At 30.3% G+C, this 20,480-nt stretch overlaps 1 protein-coding gene across 5 annotated transcripts in view; it reads right to left on the bottom strand.

Annotated features, from left to right (window-relative positions):
* CSMD3 (CUB and Sushi multiple domains 3) overlaps window positions 1-20,480 on the bottom strand; it is a 1,101,621-nt gene that overhangs the window by 700,125 nt on the left and 381,016 nt on the right. The gene's annotated exons all lie outside the window — the stretch shown is intronic.

Raw genomic sequence — 20,480 nt, 5'->3', positions numbered from 1 at the left:
TAAAATATTCTATGAACAAAATTAATAAATGAAATTTTCTTACATGTACACATTCTATAGAATGCATTTATTCTATATCATTCTATAAAAGACATCATCTAGATTTACAATTCCCAAGGCACTATTCCCAGTCTGAAGAGAACTATGAAGATTAATAAGGCATAGATTTCACTTTAAAGGAGCTATGAGATGTATACAAAATAGCTACAATTAAGGGAAGAATGAGAGAGTGGAAAGATCATGTCTAAATTGCTAGGAATTTAGATCATATCTAAATTAGAAGGAAAAATATTAAGAAGACTGCATCTGAGTGATGTAGGCAACTGTGAGAAGGAAGAATTCAGATTGGAAAAGAAGCTTGTGCAAAGATGAAGAGATATGAGAAAAATGTGGAAAATGACAAAGTTCAGTTTTGGTGTGATCATGTGAGAATTAGTAAAGGACAATCTATAAAGGGTAGCTTCAAAGATATCAGTCAGTTTGAAGCAGACATGTGTTGCTGTCTGGACACCCAGAGACCATAGTTCCAGTATCAGAGATTTATTTGAAGGATTTTTAACCTTTCACTTCTTTTAGCTTTTATCTCTGGTTTCTAATTCTAAGTCTTACTGGGAGGTGTGATGAATATTTAATTTAACATGTACATTAGGAAATCTTAAGTAACTGAGAAGCTTAACCATTTAAGTTTTAAATAATTAAGTTCCCTTAAATAAATAACTAAAGTAACCAGTATAACCATGTCTTAGAATTTTAATTTATTAAACATTTAATGAAATCATGCAGATAGAAGCAGAAATAGTCAAATGGGAAAGGGAGTCCTTGTTTCTAATTTTCACATCCCTAACATTTCCAAGACTAGAATTCAATTAAGATGATTAGGTTTGTAAAATGTAATTTATTCTTCCCTGAATTTTGTCATATCTGACTAAATGGGTGTATTATAGTTGTCTTTACTACTCTTAGCTAAAATTAAATATTGAAAAATGATATTCTGTCTCTTTGAAGGCTAGAGCAGTTTAAGTTACCCTTCTGTCTAATGGGATTCAGGATCTCATTTCATGAAGTCTACGATGAGAAAGGGGATTTTGTGTGTTATTTTTTGTTTTTTAAATGTATTTATATTTATGCATTTATCATACATGACATGATGTTTTAAAATATGTGTACACTGTGGAATGACTAAATCAAGCTAATTAATATAATCATTATCTCATATACTTACCATTTTCTGTGGTGAGAACACTTAAAATCTACTTTCTTAGTGATGTTCAGGAATATAATACATTGATATTAACTATAGGCATTATTGTGTGCAATAGATCTCTTGACCTTATTCCTCCTAACTGAAATTTTGTACCCTTTAACCAACATCTCCCAACTCTCATACTTAGATCCTAGTAATCACTATTCTGCTCTATGCTTTTATGAGTACAACTTTTTTAGATTTCACATATGGATGAAATCATGAGGTATTTGTCTTTCTGTATCTGACTTATTTCATTTAAGTAAATTTAGGATCTGATTTAATGAAATCTGTGATGAGAAAGGGGATTTTGAAAGTAACAATGCAGTGCTTTAGTAGTTCTGGGAGTAAAAAGTAAAGAATAAGAGTAAATCAAACCCAAAATTAGTAGGGAAAAGAAATAGTAAAGATCAGAGCAGAAATAAATGAAATTGAAGACAAAAATTTATAAAATTGTCAATGAAACAAAAAGTTGGCTTTAGGAAAAGATGAACAAAAGAGACACACTTTTAGCCAGACTAAGGAAAAAAGAGAGAAGACCCAAGTAAATATAATCAGAGAAGAAAAAGGAGACATTACAAGTGATATTGCAGAAAGAGGATTGTTAGAGACTATGATGAGCAATCATATGCCGATAAATTGGAAAACCTAGATATGGATAAATTATGGATAAAATAGATATGGATAAATTCTGAGATACATACAACATCCTAAGATATGGATAAAATAGATATAGATAAATTCTGAAACACATACAACATACTAAGATTGAACTGGGAAGAAATCCACAACCTGAATAAATAGATAACAAGTAATGAATCAAAAGAAATAACAAAAAGTCTCCCATCAAAGAAAAGCCCAGGACCATTACTTAATTGCTTAATTTTACCAAGCATTCAAAGAAGAACTGATACTAATCCTAATTAAACTATTCCAAAAAATCAAGGAGAAGTGAATACTCTCAAACTCATTCTCTTAGGTTGATATTAGCCTGATATCAAAATAAGATAAACACACAACAACAACAAAAAAAACTATGGGCCAATAACTCTGATGAACATAGATGTAAAAGTCCTCAACAAAATACTAGCAAACCAAATTCAAGAATACATTAAAAATATTATTCATCATGATAAAGTGGGATTCATCCCAGATGCTTCAACATGTATAAATCAATTAATGTGATACATCATATCAACAGAACAAATGATAAAAACCATATGATCACTTCAATTGATGCTACAAAAGCATTTGATAAAGTTCAACATAGCTTCATGATACAAATACAAAAAAAAATCTGGGTATAGAAGAAAATTACTTCAACATGATAAAAGCTATATATGACAAGCTATATATATGATACTTACTAGTATCACTGAATGGGGAAAAACTGAAAGACTTTCCTCTAAGATCTACAATAAGATAAGCACACCTACTTTCACCACTGTTAATTCAATATAATATTGGAAGTTCTCACTAGAATAATCAGACAAGAAAACGAAACAAAGGTCATCCAAATTGGAAAGGAAGAAGTCAAGTTATCCTTGTTTGCAGATGACATGATCTTATATCTAGAGAAATCTAAAGTTTGCACCCAAAAGCTATTAGACTGGTAAATTCAGTAATATGACAGGATACAAAATCAACATACAAAAATCAATAACATTTCTATATGCCAAGAGTAAACAATCTGAAAAAAGAAACTGACAAAATAATTGCATTTATTATAACCACAATTAAAATAAAATATCTAGGCATAAACTTAACCAAAAAAGTAAAAGATTTCTATAATGAAAACTATAAAATATTGATGAAAGGAGTTGAAGAGAACATTAAAAAATGGAAAGATATTCCATGCTCATGGATTGGAAAAATCAATATTGTTAAAATGTCCATACTAACAGAAATAATCTACAGATTCAATGCAATTCCCATCAAATACCAATGACATTCTTCACAGAAATAGAAGGAATAATTGTAAAATGCATATGGAACTACGAAAGATCCAGAATAGCCAAAATCATCCTGAGCAAAAACAACAAAATTGGAGGAATCACATCACCAGATTTCAAATTATACTACAGAGCTGTAGTAAGCAAAACAGCATAGTACTAGCATGAAAACAGACACATGGACCAATGGAACAGAATAGAGGACTCAGAAATAATCCACACATCTAAAGTGAACTTATCTTTGACAAAGTTGCCAAGAACATATAGTGGGGAAAGGACAGTCTCTTTAATAAATGGTTCAGGGAAAACTGGATATTTATATGTAGAAGAATGCAACTAGACCCTTATCTCTCATCATAAAAAAATCAAATCATAGTAGTTTAAAGATTTAAATCTAAGACCTGGAAATATGAAACTTCTAAAATAAAACATTGGGAAAATGCTTCAGGACATTGGTCAGGTCAAGGACTTCTTCAGTGATACCCTCAAAGCATAGACAACAAAAGAAAAATTAGATAAATACTATAATATCAAGCCAAAAAGCTTCAGCACAGCAAAGGAAACAATTAACAAAGGGAAAAGACAACCCATGGAATGGGAGAAAACATTTGCAAACTACCCATATGACAATGGATTAATAACTAGAATATATAAGGAGCTCCAACAACTGGATAAGAATTGAATTCAAATATTAAAAATTCAAATATTAAAAAAAACATCAATCTGATTAAAAAATGGGCAAAGGATCTGAACAGATATTTCTCAAAAGAAGACATACAAATGGCCAAAATGTATATGAAAACAAAAAAGCTCAAGAGAGAACTTCAAATCAAAACTACAATGAGATATCATTTTACCCCAGTTAAAATGGCTTTTATCAAAAAGACAGGCAACAATGAATATTGGCAAGGATGTGGAGAAAGGGGAACCCTCATATACAGTTGTTGGGAATGTAAATTAGTGAAACCACTATGGAGAACAGTATGGAGGTTCCTCAAAAAATTAAACTAAAACTACCATATGATCCAGTAATACCACTCCTGAGTATATACTCAAAGGAGGGGAATTCAGAATATCGAAAAGGTATCTGCATTACCGTGTTTATTGCAGCACTATTCATAGTTCCCAAGATATAGAATCAACCCAAGTGTCCCTCAATGGAGGAATGGATAAAGAAATTATGGTACATATAGACAATGGAATATTAAAGAGCCACAAAAATGAATGAAATCCTGCCATTTGCAACAACATGGATGGAACTGGAGAACATTATGTTAAGTGAAATAAGCCAAACACAGAAAGACAAATTTCTCATGTTCTCACTCATATGTGGGGGCTAAGTATTAAAAACAATTGATCTCATGGAGATAGAGACTAGAATGATGGTTACCAGAGGCTGGGAATGGTAGTGAGGAAGGGAGAATAAAGTAGGGTTGGTTAATGAGCACAAAAATATAGATAGTTAGAATGAACAATAGTTGATAGCACAACAAAGTGACTGTAAGCAACAATAAGTTATGGTATACCTTAAAATAACTAAAAGACCAGAACTGGAATATCCTAACACAAAGAAAGTTAAATGACTGAGGTGATGGATACCTAATTACCCTAATTTGTTAATTCACATTGCATGCCTGTATCAAAACATCACAAATCCCAATAAAGATATACAACTATTATGTGCCCATAATAATTAAAAATAGGAAGTTAAAAATGAATAAATATTGAATCAATGGGTTTTAAAATAAAAAATATGTTTTTAAGGCATCGAATAAATAAATAGTTAGTTTCTAAGGGTTTAATCCTAAATTGTTTTTTCTCTTACCTTTACGCTAAATCTTTGGGAGGAACTAATCTAATTCAATGGATTTAAATACTATATTTATGGGCTGAGTCCAAAATAGGACTCCAGCTTAGAGCTCTTCCTGAACCCCAGACATAGATATCCATCTTCCTTCTTACTTACTTACTTGATCATTTCTTGACACCATAAATATGCTCTAGAACTCAAACATACCAGTCCTCAAACTGGGTTTTGTTTTTCTTTTTTCCCCTGTAAAACATTTTCTCCATAGAGTCTTTTACCAAAGTATTTAAAACAGAAATTTTAGAATTATTTTCATAATTTCTTCTTTTCCATCACATCAACATCTAATCAATGAATGAATCCTGTCAATTACAACTCAAATTTCTATTAAGTCTGTTTTCTCTTCATTTCTACCTCTCATCTTAATCCAGACAATCATTTTCTGTCACCAGGACAGTACAACACAACCCTGTTTCTTATTTTATTCTTGCTCCTCTATGGTAGATTTTTCAAAAGGATGGGTATCTTCGAAAACTTCTCAAAAATCAAACATATTGCCACTTTCTCCTGGATTAAAATTCTTCCATGTCTTCCTTATCATGGCCTCAGACCATGATTCTGCAATGTTATTTCAGATCAGTGTCACTTAATCCTGCTATACCTTAGCCACATCGAGTATATTTAGGAACTTTAACATGTTAAGCTTTTTCTTCTGCAGGCCTTTGTTTATTCTGATTGGCCTATTCTCACTGATGCTGTTTTAGAATTACCCTAACTCCACTCTTCTTATGTGAAGCTTCTTTTTCTTTTTTCTATTTTTTTTAATTTTTTTTTTTTATTTCAGAATATTACAGGGGTAAAAACGTTTTGGTTACATAAATTGTTTTTGTACCACTTGAGTCAAAGTGTGCCCATCACCCAGATAGTGTCATTGTACTCACTTCATCATGGAAATATGTTCTATGTTCCCTGGCTACCTACCTAATCTAGGTTCCCCATCCCCTTTGATATTCTCCCTCTACTTTTTCCTTTGCAGCAGTCATTCACACTTAGAACCCCTCCTATTTTTGGTGTGTTTGTTTAATGTAAACACACACACACAGACACCATATAATGTCAGTTAACATTGTTAATAGGTTCTTAGAAACTGAGGCTTTAAACAAAACTATGTATAAGCAGAACAATTTTTTTCCTCAACAACATTATAAGGAAACATTATTCAAGGACCTAAAATAAGTTGTTTTGCTTAAAGCCACAGTTTTAAGGAAACATTTGATGACATTAAATGAGGACTTCCTCTATGTCATATATATACACTATATATATGTATATATATATTTATATATATATATAGAGAGAGAGAGAAAGAGAGAGATACACACATACACTATATATAGTATTTATACATGTTATTGTGTGTATGTGCATATATGTTTATTTTATTTGACCGTTTCCTCAACAACCTGCAAAAGCCATTAAGGTGAAGACCTTGTCCGTCTTCTTTATCATCCTGTCCCCCAGCAAAGTATATGAAACATCCTCAGTACATTTTTGTTGAATGAATGGATGGATATAGTTGAATGACTGCTATGGACAGGTCACAGTGGGACTGTGGGAATGATTTCAATGTGGTCTCTTAAAGAACTTCCTTAATAAGAGACGCACCTACAGATAACTATCAGACAAAATATTTTAACTGTCCCATAGAAGTATAACTTATCTATTTGTCTAGAAATTTATAATAATAAAAGCCTATTATTTTTTTAGCTCTTTAACTGTGTGAAAAAATGTGCTAATTTCCTTGTATGCAATTTCATTTAACACATCTCTTTGAGACAGGTCCTATTAACATTTGTATTTTATTGTTGAAGAAACTAGGTTTATGAAGGTCCTAGGGAAGCTAAAATGTGAAAACAACATCCGAACCTAAGTCTCCTTCTTCTACGGTCTATATTCATAATCAGGAATCTTATAAAAGACCCACCACCTACAAATTTTATTTAAATTATTTTATATTTTCTCCTAATCCATTTATTATTTTTGCTTACTAGTGCTAAACTGTGTTTTTCCAAAAGTTCTTTGTAAAAACAACAAAAAAAGCTCACTCACAAAAGAAGATAATGTGGAATCAGAATTATGAGCCTTCCTTTAACAAGGCCATCATCCTTAATTATAAATAAATTTTGAAAGAATTACTCAAATCTAAATATCTTTATTTGCTCAGTTATCATACTGAATATGCCTTTGCTGTATTAATGAGAAAGCTGGAGGTCAGAATTTAGAGTTAAGTAAAGACTCAATTTACTCACTTAGCAAATTGGGCAGAAGGTCTGAACAAATATTTAATTTGACTAGTTTATAAATTTTATCATGTTACACATCTTCTTTCTTATGTTTTTGACATTTGTTGTAAAGAGATATGGACTTTCCTGTCAACTGGTTTACTAAGGAACATGTCATTACACATCTGACATCTATCACAATTGACCTTAATGTTTTAACAGATTTCAAGTTTGTGAAAAGTATTTAAATAATTACAGGTTATAAATCATAATAAATGTGAGACTGGGAATTCAGAACCTGTGCTTATTTTTAATCATTTAATATGAAAATAACTTATGTTGAAGTTACTAATCTTTTTTTCATTGTTTGCTTATTTTTTTATATTTTTTCTTCAAATGATTGATCCTTTATTTCTCACCCTATTAAAGATAAGAGTAACCTATGATATTTTAGCAAATACTTTCCTTATTAGCATTTTCTCTGTAATATTTTTATTAAGTGTGTTTTTGCTAGTTTCCTAACCTAAAATATCCATTTTCTCTGGAAATGAAAATAAGCTATTAGAATAATTAGAATATCTTAGTAGTAATGTTTTATTGTTTAATAAAAAACAAAACAGACTCCAAGAAAATAGAATACAGAAGAAGGATTTTGAGAGAAGGGAAGAAAAGAACAATTCAGTATTCCGATTTTTTTACCAAATTGTTTTTAGTAAAGGAAATGAAGAAAAAGCATAATTCTGGAATAAATTAAAAACCAGAATTTGATCCTAGAAAGTCTGATTCCTAAAGCACACTATTATGCTATGCTATGAAAGCCAACATTGCTATTACCTTCAAATTACACAATATAAGAAACTATGTATTTTCACAATGTTCACATCAAATGTATATCTCATACAGGTCCAGCCTTGACAATGTATCTCTATCACTTCTGTGGAGACATTGGCCTCAAAAGATTTTAAAAAGTTTATTTTTACAGCTGATATATTTAAGCAAATGTCCACTCAGAAAACATAGTAAAAACTAATCACAAAAATAGGAACAATATAATTTATTTAGAAAGAGATGCCACTTTTTTTTATTTGAATGATATTTTCTTGATTAAAGAGGCCCTCATCTATAGACATTTTTGTAATATTTTCTATTAAGTTAAAAAAGTGGAACATTGATCATTTTTTAAATGTGTCATTCTCTAAGTACTCACAAAATACTAAAGAATAAAATTTTCTTGTAGGATATGAAACAAGTTGGTCCCATTCAGATTCAGATTTATTTTGGCCTACAGCCCTACTTATCATTTAATTAAATGGGAATGCATTCTGCAGACCTCTTAAGTTGCTTAGTAAAAAAAGCAAAAGTATGTAGCATGAAAATACATTATAAATTATATAAGAAGAATTCTCGTGGGAAGATAAGAGTATTGCAAGGTCATCTTTATACAAACGTATACTAAAATGCAATCAACATCCAAAGAAAACACATGAAAGAAAATAGAAGAGTTATTGAACAATGTAGAGCAGGCTTAAAATATTGTGTTCTTATTTTTAAAATAAGATTGTTATAACAAAGGACCTTAACTTCCATTTCTTTCCCTCATCAATGGTTGTGGGAAGATCATTTCATTTCAGAGCATTGAGCACTAGATTAGGAATTATCATTTTCTAAGGTAATTTGATAACTGTGAAATTAATAGTCTAACTCAATGGAAAAATTAACATCTATAAAAGAACCAGTTTATTTTAGCACTTCATATCCAGAATTTTAGAGAAATAATTTAATGTTATAATTATAACACACCTTTAAAAAAAATAATGATATACTTGGTACCCTGCTTATATTTCTGTTGATGAATAATTACCTTGTATCAAATGATATTTCATATATATATATATATATATATATATATATATATACACACACACACATAGACACAGAGGGAGGGAGGGAGAGAAAGAGAAAAAGAATGAGAGAGAGAGAGAAAAAGAGATAGTACTCATGGGCACGTGAGAAAGATATGATCAAAATAAACCAAAATCAAGAACTAGTACTGAATCATTTTGTAAACCATGAAGGAAGAACAAATGATCCATTTTCTCAGTCATGCCTTCAATATCCACATCACACAAATTAACCAATAACAATGGCCACATAACCATGATTTAGATGACCTAGGACTATTAAAAATAATACATAAATTAATAAAGTCATATTTTGACAAAAATATTCTATATGTTGACATATTCATAATATACAAACATATGTAATCTAAATTAAAACCCTACAGAATCAACTTTATTTGATTAATTAGCTCTTCTAAATATTAATTTTCATAATTTTATATATGACTTTAAAAACATCTAAAATCTAAATATGGTCTCAAATATTTTTTATGAGTAGATAATTCATCATAAGTCATTGACACACATTAATAGAGGAATTAAATCACTTAAGATTTAAAAAGAACTGAAAAAGATTATAATGATTATATAATCCATCCATTCATTTACTTTGAGTAAATTAAGATTCAAAGATATTCAGCAATTTTTATATAACCAGTGACATAGTGTGATTGCAATCTATAACTTCTGATTATCAGCTTAATATTAGCATCTCTCCTAATTTCTCTTATTGAAAAAAAAAAGAAAAAAATTTGAAGTGTACACTTTGTTATTTACTTCTGTTTCATCCTACCCTCCAGAAATTCCCATCCATTAATAAATTTTATATTATCTATTCTTTGTTGGCTTTGCATATTTAGTTTTGAACTACATAATATTTTAGACGTTCAATCTCAATGTGACAGATTATTGGGAGAGAAAATTTCCAACTAAAAGAAAAAGATGCACATTATATGTACAAATATACTACTAAATATTGAAAACAATAGATATAGTTCCCATTGGCTATTAAATATTCTGGCAAAGTGTAAATATTTATTTAAAAATTTATTTCAGCAAGTGTGTAAATGTTTCCACATATGTGTATCTGTGTGGGAGGAGCAAGGAGATGTGTGTATCAGAGAGTTAGAATGGGGCTCTTCATGTTTTGATTTCAATGGAAGCATTATTTTAGTAGATATTAACATAGTTAAGTAAATATATGACAAACCAGGTTTCTTATACAAACAGTTTTCAATAGAAATGGGGGGGAATATGTTTTGTAACATGTGAAAGTTGTTAGAATCAAAACAGAGTCACTTGTGTTAAACCCTGACAAAATGGAGCCAGGGAAGGCCATGAAGAAAGGGCTCTCATGTATCGTTTTCCTAACAACAGGAACTATCACAAGAAATGTTTCTAAATTGCAGCGTATTGTATCAGCCACACAAGGACAGCTAACAGCACAAGGACAGCTAGCCACTTATAGAAGAACAGTTGCCTCTTTCAAAACTGTCTCACAAAGCCAATCCAAAACTGCAAGAGCCTAACTATAACTTCAAAATTACAAATTGCCACCTAGCAACTACTGACACTCACCAGTGAACATTCTTTCAAAACAACATATATAACCTCCTCTCCCCAATAAATCCCTAACCTTCCTTTGTTTTCCAGATATGTTAAAGACCACTCCAATCTGTGCAAATGTGCAAGATTGCAACCCTTTGTTTACTCCCAAATATATATATATATATATATATATATATATATATATATATATATGGAAATTTGTCTCTATATATTTTTATTTCAATTTGACAGACTCTTGGACTCTTCAGGTACAATGAGAATATAAAAGAAAAACAAAGAGGAAAGAAGATTGGTTAAAATATTTCCTTTGTGAGATTCCTTACAGAAAGCTGGATGAATGGGTGCCTCATGAGCTAACTGAAAATAAAAAAAAGGAAAATCATCATTTTGAATTGTCATCTTCTCTTCTTGTAAGCAACAATGAACCATTTCTTGATCAGATTGTGATGTGTGACAAAAATTGGATTATATATTACAACGGCGACAACTATCTCCGTGGTTTGACGAAGAAGAAGCTCCAAAGCACTTCTCAAAGCCAAACTTGCACCAAAAAATGGTCACGGTCATTGTTTGGTGGTCTGCTCTATGTCTGATCCCTTTACAGATTTCTAAATCCCAGTGAAACCATTATACCTGAGAAGTATGCTCAGCAAATCGATGAGATTCTCCTAAAACTGCAACACATGCAGCCAGCATTGGTAAACAGAAAGGGACTGATTCTTCTCCCTGACAACCAATGCTTCCAAAGTTGAACAAATTGGGCTACAAAGTTTTGCCTCATCATCCATATTCACCTGACCTCTCAGTAACCAACTACCACTTTTTCAAGCATCTAGACAACTTTTAGCAGGGAAAACACTTCCACAACCAGCAGGATACAGAAAATGTTCTCTAAGAGTTTGTGGAATATGGAAGCACAGATTTTTATGCTACAGGAATAAACAAGCTTATTTCTCATTGGCAACAATGTGTTGATTGTAATGGTTCCTATTTTGATTAATGAAGATGTCTTTGAGCCTAGTTATAATGATCTAAAATTCATAGTCTGAAAGCAGAGTTACTTTTGCTCCACTAATTACAGATTCATTCTTGGGTTTTACAATAACAGTCAGTAGGGCATGAACTAATAAAAGGTTAAATAAGTCTGTAACAGCAAATGGTGTTATTATTTGTTTCACCAAGACAAATATGTTAACAACAAATATCTTCGCTGATATCTCACACAGTTAATTTGTAAGACATCTGTCTATTAAATGGTTCAATGGGGATAATTTTTATTACAATATCTATTATATAAAAACATGTCATTGAGTTCTTTTTATTTAAAAAATCAACAAATTAAAACTTATATGAAGATTCAGGAAAAGGCATCATGGAGTACAACATGGGCAATTAACCATGCTAAGAGAATAGACCAGACATTGCCTTAAGCAGACCAGCTTTGAATGCCTGCAGAATTCTAAATTACCAAGAAGTGATATCTCTAGTGAAACCAGCTAATATTCATAAGTGAGAATAAGGGTTTGTATATCGACAAATTGTCTACATCCCATCACTATTAAGACTCATAAGTTTGTGTCACTTATATCTAGAAGCTTTCCTGGTAAAGAAGAAAGGAGATAATCTAAAGGAGGTAATCTGAACCCTGAAAGTTTGAGCATTTACCTGACTGAACACAAAGAGACTTTTATTGTAGAAGAGATGGGCAAATTTTAAGTTTATTCTATCATCAACAGGAACGTGTGAGAATATAGCAAAACTATACATAATGATCTATTCATTTTTCAGTTTTACAATTGCTAAGTACTGCACTTGAACCTAATATTTTAGAAAATATTAACCATATTATTAATACAACTTAATATTGAAAGATTATCTCCTATTTATGGTAGATGGTATATTTGAAGATAATGTAAATCCAATCATTTTACCAAGTTGTTTCTGGATTTTTCAAAAATTCCATGATATTGTAAAATGAGTTAATATAATCTGCCTTTTTCAAGGCATATCAATAAAGGAAATACACATACACACATACACACGTGCGCGCGCGCACACACACACAACTAAAGCACTGGCTTAAAAGGACCACTTAGCAAATGTAAGCATGAAAGTTTGTTTTTATTTAAAATGTATTTATGATATTTCTCTTTTGATTATTAGAGTCACTCTAGTGCCAATGCTTTGAAGGTTGATTCAATTCTTTAGAAAATAACAAAACTTTTATAAGAGAATCTATGTCTAATGTTTAAAATAATAAATTCTGTGGCTATTTCTTAAATGCATTCATTCTTTTCCTTAATACTTTCCTACTGTACTTTGTCCCCAAATCCTTTATTATCTGATTTTGAGTAATCCTTTTTATCAGAATATGAATGTTTCTGCAACTACTCCTTTCTCTTGATGCCCACTAATAGTTCTGAGTAGTCTCAATGTTAATACCTATGGTTAACTCACAAACAGAAAAAAAAAAAAAGCACTATAAAATAGCTAGGCAAAATAAAAGAAATAATCAACATTATTCCTAACATTCTACTTTATTTCTAAAACCTCATTTTATAAGTTAAATCTATATGCCAACTCTAAATAGTCACATGGACTAATTTTTCATTCATAAATGTTAAAATGTTTAGAAAAATAAAATATTTTACTTGAAATTTTTGTAGTTGAGTACAGTTAAACAAAAATGAATCACTAGCATTGTGTTTCTGATGTAGAATACTTTGCTCAGCTTGTTAGGGTGTATTTTACAGTAGACTTTCTATTCCAGGGAAATTTGAAATGAAACACTAATTAGCCAGTTTACTGTCAAACACATCCACATGTATGAAAAGAATTTTGGGATGGAAGATATATAAGAAGATTGGTAAATAAATGTAAGTTTTAGAATTCCTATAAAAGCTAGTTAAAAATGTAGTTAATATTTTCATTTTCAATATTACAAAAACTAAACTCCCTCTGTACATTTAGAAAATTTCCAGCATTATTGAGTTGATTTTAAATTAAATTAATGAATTTTATAAAACAGAAATGAAAAAATATATTTAGTTATTAAAGAATTTAACTCTACTATCATTATTATTTAATATAATGAAAGCCCTTGAACCTTACACTGGCATGATTATGACACATTCATTTACATCACAGAATAAATGGAAATTTGTAATGGTTGCTTTAGACAGCTGAGTGATTATCTAGATACGATTGTGACTATTAAAAATATTTTTATTATCTCTGCTGTTTCTGTAGACATTGTACTAATAAGGGGATGAATCTCACAGACTTACATACAGGTACATAAAGCAAGAAGTAAAATCATTTTCTCTTTTTTGATATATAATAAACTTTTTAAAATAGAAATTCAAAGTGAAAGTAATTATTTAGGATTTGAGACAACTTGAAGAAAGAAAGTTGATAATAATACCAAAATCAAATAGGAAGAAAACAAAGTACAAGATTAGAAATTATTCTTAAACCCTATTTACTAGCAAAACTCAAATTTCTATTCTCTCAAAACTCACTAAGTAAAAATAGGTCCTTCCTAAATTGAAAATAATGCAGTTTGCCTATGTAATAAAAGTATTTGGAGACAAAGATTCAAAAATATTGTTTATGAAAATGCCCTTAGTATATAATCATTAAAAATTAAATAAAAACTACCATTTCTAATATGAAGAAATGTATATTCATTGGATATCTCTTGAATTTTACTAACAAAGTTCCATCCATCATCTTTACCAGAAAAGTAATCTATTTGTCCAACATTCCCATGATAGAAAATATATCCTAATTGTCCACACCAAAACTATCAGTGTTTTCTTACTATATCACACTCCTCCACACCATCCTTAGAATCACAAATATGACTTGCATTGACAGTTGCCAAATTAGAGTAAGAGTTTCTTGATTAAAATAACAGCAGGTATCACTCCCTATCTTTTATTAACAATGGATATGTAAAAGTACAAGAAAAACTGATGTCTAAACACAGTTATAAACATATATATAATTAAATATATTAATGAAAGCAAAGATTAGGACAGCATCTGTCACCTTTAAAGAAAGTTGCTTTAAAACTGTTACTTTGTCTTAATCCTGAAATATATTTATATTAAATAGATTTATATTTATATTAAATGTATTTATATTAAATATTTAGATTAAATAGATTTCAGAAAATCTATTATAGAAAGAAAACTGCCTCTCAGTTTTACTTACAAAATTTCCTATTTTAAAATCAGTTCCGCAACCACGCCAGCATTTATTGTTTGGAGATTTTTTGATAAAGGCCATTCTCACTGGGGTTAAGTGATATCTCATTGTGGTTTTGATTTGCATTTCCCTGATGATTAGAGATGTTGAGCATTTCTTCATATGTTTGTTGGCCATTCTTCTGTCTTCTTTAGAAAAATTTCTGTTCAAGTCTTTTGCCCACTTTTTAATGGGGTTATTTGATTTTTTCTTCCTAATTTTCGTGAGTTCTAAGTATATTCTAGTTATCAGTCCCTTATCGGATGCATAGGATGCAAAAATTTTCTCCCATTCTGTAGGTTGTCTGTTTACTTTCATGACTATTTCTTTGGCTGTGCAGAAGCTTTGTAGCTTGATCATGTCCCATTGCTGGCGTGGTTGCGGAGAGAGAGGAACACTCCTACACTGCTGGTGGGACTGCAAACTAGTTCAACCTCTGTGGAAAGCAATATGGAGATACCTTAAAGCGATACAAGTGAATCTACCATTTGATCCAGCAATCCCATTGCTGGGCATCTACCCAAATGATCCAGTGACACTCTACAAAAAAGACACCTGCACTCGAATGTTTATAGCAGCACAATTCATAATTGCAAGGCTGTGGAAACACCCCAAGTGCCCATCAATCAAAGAATGGATTAATAAAATGTGGTATATGTATACCATGGAGTACTATTCAGCTCTAAGAAACAATGGTGATATAGCACATCTTATATTTTCCTGGTTAGAGCTGGAACCCATACTACTAAGTGAAGTATCCCAAGAATGGAAAAACAAGCACCAGATATATTCTCCAGAAATCTGGTATTAACTGAGTAGCACCTAAGTGGACACATAGGTACTACAGTAATAGGGTATTGGGCAGGTGGGAGGGGGGAGGGGGGAGGGGGGTGGGTATATACATACATAATGAGTGAGATGTGCACCATCTGGGGGATGGTCATGATGGAGACTCAGACTTTTGGGGGGAGGGGGGAAATGGGCATTTATTGAAACCTTAAAATCTGTACCCCCATAATATGCCAAAATAAAAAAAAAAAATAGCAAAAAAAAATCAGTTCCAAAAAAAAGTGCTTTCCCTTGAGAAATGTGGGCAACCTCATTTGTGATAGTGAGAAATATAAAGCTTAGTGTTTTATCTTTTTAACTATGGCTCCTAGATTCATATTTTATATTTGATCACAATATTTAAACTGTTAATTCTTCATAGTTAGAATGTGTGCTTTCTAAACCATTCCATATGGTTAATTATCTGCTTCCATGGAAACATCTTTATTTACTTCATGTCTGACTTTCACTATACAAAATCTTAATACCTTTTGATTTCCAAAGCAATATTGTGCCTAGCTATTGTAACTCTTTTTACCAATGGGAAGATCAAAGTTCAGAGAACTCATATAGCAATTATTAATACTAACTATGATTCAATCTTCATCTCTGACTCCAAATCCTATTCTTTCCTTAATATAATAGGCTGCATCCCCAATAATCTCATTTACCTTTGTTGAGTGAGTGTGCACATGCATTTATTTCAAAACTTCCCAAATATAAAAAATGGAGTAACTACTCCAAAGGTATTTGTTTTGACTTAAACAATGGGCATCTAAAATGCTAGGGGACTCTAACTGAGGTTTATGGAAGAATATTTTCAATATGATTTGAAAGTTTGCTCCATTAAATATGTTTTACTTGCTAAAAAAGATGCCCAGCTGATCCCAAAATGATGATAACTTATTTGAGAATCTAGGTATCATTATCTTTCATAAATTCAAAATATTGTGTATTGCTAGTCATAATTTTTGTTAAATTGAAATTAAGTATATAAAATATTTACCCGTATAAGAATCACATACAATAAGCTTTTGGGGAAAAAAGGAAAAAAATGGAAATGTGATAAAATCTAAGGGATTTAAGAGTCCTGAATCTAGAATATGGAATTACTCATATATTTACATATTTGGAATTTATTAAACACTGCAATTCCTAAACTTACATGCCAAAGACAGTTTTATGAATGCTGAAAGCTCCAGCAACTATGATTGCACATTAAAAAAATGAAAGTGTGAAATGTTGAATAATTTACAATAAAAATGTTGTAATAATATATTTAAATAATTGAAGCTTATGGGTAAAAATGTAGTATATATATATAGATATTTTTTTTTCCTAGATGCAAGGCTTTCTGCATTGAAGAGTTGGGTGTGCTCTAAAAATTCCCCTTCCAAGTTTGAAAATAAGAAAACAAGATCACGTATTCATGGAAATGGCAAAGAAGCAGATTTTAGTTTTACACTAATGATCAAGTGATAATAAAATGGAGGTTTCAAAAAATAAGTAAGAGGACTTCAAAACACCACAGTTAGGAAAAAGTTTTACTACTTATGTGAGTAATAGCATAATTCAAGTTCTCATTAAAAGAGACTTAATGAAACTTGAATGTTGGCAAAATAAAAAAACAGACAAATATAATAAAAATAATATGGAAATGATTTTCTTTTGGAGAGAGCTGAAAATAAACAGGAAATTTTTTATATCAAAGAATGGATAATAAAATTTGAAAATGAGAGATTTTCATTATAAATAAACTCAGAGATAAAAAATAGATGTTCTTGTTCATTTTAGCTAGGATTAGGCATATGTAATGTGGGGTCTCAGAGAAGGGAAGCATTTCATATATCAAAGGCATTTTATTTAAATCTCAACTTTTTTAGTACTTTTGATTTGGAAAAAAACTATATTTGTTAGCATGTTATTCTCAGCCTATAATACAACTTCAAGTTGTCTCTATTTGAGAAAGCACATTGGTGTGTTTCTATGTGCCTACTTCATCAATTATGGAACTAATTGTAAAAAGTAGCTAATGGCATTCAATGAACCTTTTAGTAGTTTGCAGTTAATTTTCATGATATTTAATAAAGGACACAGATTAAATAGAACTCTTGTGAGGAAAGTAATCAGTCTTTGGAAACCTGAAGCTCCATTAAAACATTAAATGAATTCAAAATTATAGATAAATCAATAATAATTACTGAGTACTCAGTAAGTATTTGAGTTAAGAAACTGAGCTGCATGGAGACTTGGTATTAACTCTTGAATAATATATTCCATGACATTTCTATCTTGAATTGGTTTTAATTTAGATACCGCTGAAACTAAATAGTAGCATGGAACAATATAAAAAGCATGATTACCATTTCAAGCTAGGTAATGCATTTCTACATGTCAGAATTGCAATTTGTGCAAGCATTTAAGTTATCTTACTAAAGTATTTTTAATCTAAAATTCTTCACTATATTATGATTTCAAGAATTACTTCTCCAACTGATTTTAAGCTGGCTAGGTAAAATATAGAGAGATAATGCAATATAACAATTAAGCCCGAATTAGGGAGTTTAAAAAAGGATACAATGCAAAGGAATATTTTTATAGATAAAACTTTCCATTGATCTTATTATAAAATCATAGCTTCTATTTTCTTAAGCCACTTTATTGCCTCTATATTGAGGAGATACAGATCACACCAGAAATTACCCTCTTTTGAGCCCCATTTTGCTAAAAATAGAAATAAGTTGTATCCCATGAAACACATTTTTTCCGTTTATAATAGTGAATTCATTGATATGCTATTTTTCATTCTTGAAAACAGGCAATGCTGGAAAATCAAATTGAATCTTAAAAATGTTATAAAAAGTCAATTTAAGGCCAACAGGTAGAATATTGAAATAATTAAATACACAAATCTCCTGGCAGTTTTGTGCTATTTTCATTTAAAGCAACAGAACACTATCTGAAGATACCAGCTCCATGAAATTAATATTGCATAAAACAAATAAGGTACCATTTATTTTTTGAGTTAGGAGATCTATTTTTCCTGCAGTTTATATACATACAAAAAAATGTTACTTTATTTCTATTCAGAGAAACATCAGAAACTCTTCAACTGGAAAATTCTATGAATCTAGCAGAAAAGATCACCACATGAGTCAAAGAGGATAGTCTTTTGAATTTCTGCCACACCATCTGCCTTAACTCATTGCAGAGAGGAATCAGAGCCATAAAATCATGTGTTTGAAAACTCCAAAAGGAAAGGGGAATCTAAAGATAAAGAGGCTTCATGGTAATCATTTCTTTTTAATAAAAGGTCCTCTGATTTTTGAAGTGCACAAAAATTTTAGAAATTGAACATAGAAACTGGATAAAATATTTTTGTAAATTTAAAAGTGATACTGGTGTAAATTGGTAAGATTCAAATTATAATGCTTGTACAGATATTTTTAATAAAATATATGGAAATTATTTTTCTCCAAATATCATTTTTTTAAGTTTTAAAATTTATTCATTTATGATGGGTAATATTTACTATAATGAAAAATGTTAATAAATTATACAGCTTTAAAAGCATATTTGCATTTATGTTTCCATTCCAATTAACCATTTTAGAAACAGAAATTATTGTAGATTTTTCACAGTGGATTTTCTTCAAAATCTTTATTTTAAGTTACTATCCTAAGGATTTTTATTACAATGATACTCAATGTACTATTATGAAAGTCAAATTACCAATCACGTTAATGTGTTTCTGTTACTGTGATAAATCTTATTGATAGTACATCTGCAGAGAAATTATTGGTCTTCAAAATATAAATTGACGGTTGTAGTTTCTATTCTATAAACAATATACGGTCTAATGACATTTTAGGGACTAAATAAAAACTGTCTGTTGTCACCATATTAAATCTGCAAAGTGCTTAAGACCTAAGACTGCTAAAGAGGAAAGTATTAAAAAAACAAAACAAAACAGATAAATGGAAAAATGTAACTGTGGCAATGCTCATTATTTCCTGAAGAGTAGCTGATACACTATCAAAAAGTAAATGAATTATTTACATAAGTATTCTGAGGATAAAGTACACTAAGCTCACATAATATTATTACTGAATATTGTAGAAGCCACATTTTCATTAGTACTCTCTTCATAATAATCTTGTTCCAAAGAGTTTTTCAAGTTAATTCATCAAATATTATATCCTACTTCCTCAAAATAATGCCTGTTAATAAACTGGTAGACCAAAATCCTAACAAGGTTAATTAAACTAGCAATAACAAACAAATTGTATATGGAAATGGATTTCAATTGATGAAGATTCTGTTTACAACTGAAGGTTTTCTGTACTGTTGTATGGTACAGCTTTAGGTATCATATCCAATCTCTGAAGTACTTTATTAAAGCAAAACATTGCATATGTTATGTATTACCTTTTAGAAGTCATAATATTCTTTATTTTCAATATTGTGCTAAAAAATAACCTTAATACTGAATTTAGTTATGATCACATTATTGCCTCAGCAAGAGAATGACCGTTTTTGCCTATTCAAATTACCATTTCTAAATGCTACAGTATTTTTCTTCTATCACAAAATGCAATTATATATGCCAAAATAATTTTACACATTAAAAGAGGCAGAGGTTTTCAT

The sequence above is a fragment of the Microcebus murinus genome, chromosome 7, assembly GCF_040939455.1.
Source record: "Microcebus murinus isolate Inina chromosome 7, M.murinus_Inina_mat1.0, whole genome shotgun sequence".
NCBI lineage: Eukaryota > Metazoa > Chordata > Mammalia > Primates > Cheirogaleidae > Microcebus > Microcebus murinus.
Note: the sequence above shows the minus strand (reverse complement) of the source record. Positions and strands in the feature narration are given on the sequence as shown.